The sequence below is a fragment of the Octopus bimaculoides genome, chromosome 1, assembly GCF_001194135.2.
Source record: "Octopus bimaculoides isolate UCB-OBI-ISO-001 chromosome 1, ASM119413v2, whole genome shotgun sequence".
Taxonomy (NCBI): Eukaryota; Metazoa; Mollusca; class Cephalopoda; order Octopoda; family Octopodidae; genus Octopus; species Octopus bimaculoides.
In genome coordinates, this window is record NC_068981.1 from 128,031,537 (window position 1) to 128,033,045 (window position 1,509).

A 1,509-nucleotide genomic window follows, 5' to 3' on the forward strand; every position below is an offset into this window, starting at 1 on the left:
TATATATATACATACACGTATACACACCCACACACGCTCATATGCGCATACACATACACACACATATTGTTTCCATTTCAGCGTCTTCGAAGTTTGATTTCAGTGATAAATAAGTAATGTGCTATGTAAGCCTCAAGTAAACACTGATGTTGAATTAACATTACTGTATATGGCCTATTTAGTGGGGAGGTAGGGTGGGGGAATGCTTAAAACATGAATTTATACGAGATGTAAAATGCGAAATTGTGATGATCATACTTTTCTCATTATCATAATTCATTTAAATAAAGTGAAATGACTTTAAGTGGAAAACATACAGCGAATCTCACCACAGACAACAATACTATTTCATTTCATTTCAATGTATTTGAGAAAGGCACGATTATTATAAAGTCCCATTTCCCCTAACTCCTTCTATATATCTTACATCAATGTAAAAAAAAAACAACCAATCAGAGATCAATATTGTTACAGGTATGTAATGTTTGTTTTTACAAACGTATAGGGTATAAGGAGTTCCGTTTTACTTTTAAGTAATGTTTGAAGGTATTGGCATATACTTAACACCCTCAAACACTGCATATTGATCAATATATATATATATATATATTTATATATATAGGTCTGTATTTATACTGATCAATAAGAAATGTCAAAATATCGTATGTGCGTTCAATAACTACATTTATGTGTGTGTGTGTGTGTATGTGTGTAGTGTGTATGTATTTATGTGTGGCGCGCGTGTGTGTATGTATTTGTGTGTGGCGTGTGTGCATACGTGTGTTTTCTTTAGTGGTTTACTGTTTTTCTTTAGCACGTAGATTATATATTTTTACTATTGGTGGGGCATATTAGAAACACGCATTCATAAACACTCTTGCATACGCACACACACACACACACACACACACACACACACACACACACACACACACACAAGTAATTAGTAAAATAACTAAATCGAAAACATTTTCGGCGAAATCTATAAAACTAAAAAAAAAAAAAAATCATGTAACAGACCGGGACACACTGTGTTTCTGCAAACATGCTCTCATTGTAGAAGTACAACCAAAGGCGTCATCGGCTAGTAAACAGATCTTGCAGCTGAAATTCTTCGAATACAACACTTTAGTAGAAACCAAAATAAGGAAATGGCAGAAAGGAAACAATATTTTGTTTTTCTCTGAAAGAAATCATGGGTTCAAGAGATTTGGAAAACAGCTTATATACTTTAATACATGCCTCGATAAGGCGGTAAGCTGGCAAAAAGGCTAACATGCGGGATTAGATGCTTAGCAATGTTTCGTCCGCCTTTACGTTCTGAGTTTAAATTCTGCCGAGGCTGACTTGGCTTTTCAATGTAATCGACTTTTCCTCCCCACCCCCCTGAAATTGCTGACCTTGTACCAAGATTTGAAACCAATACCTGTGGCTCCAATTGGTTTCGTTTAAGTTTGAATGATTATTATATTCTTTTCTACTCTAGTCACAAAGCCTGAAATTTTTTCT

At 34.7% G+C, this 1,509-nt stretch overlaps 1 protein-coding gene across 3 annotated transcripts in view; it reads left to right on the forward strand.

Moving 5' to 3' along the window:
* The window catches only part of LOC106870828 (uncharacterized), a 283,987-nt gene that overhangs the window by 1,271 nt on the left and 281,207 nt on the right, over positions 1-1,509 (forward strand). The window lies entirely within an intron of this gene.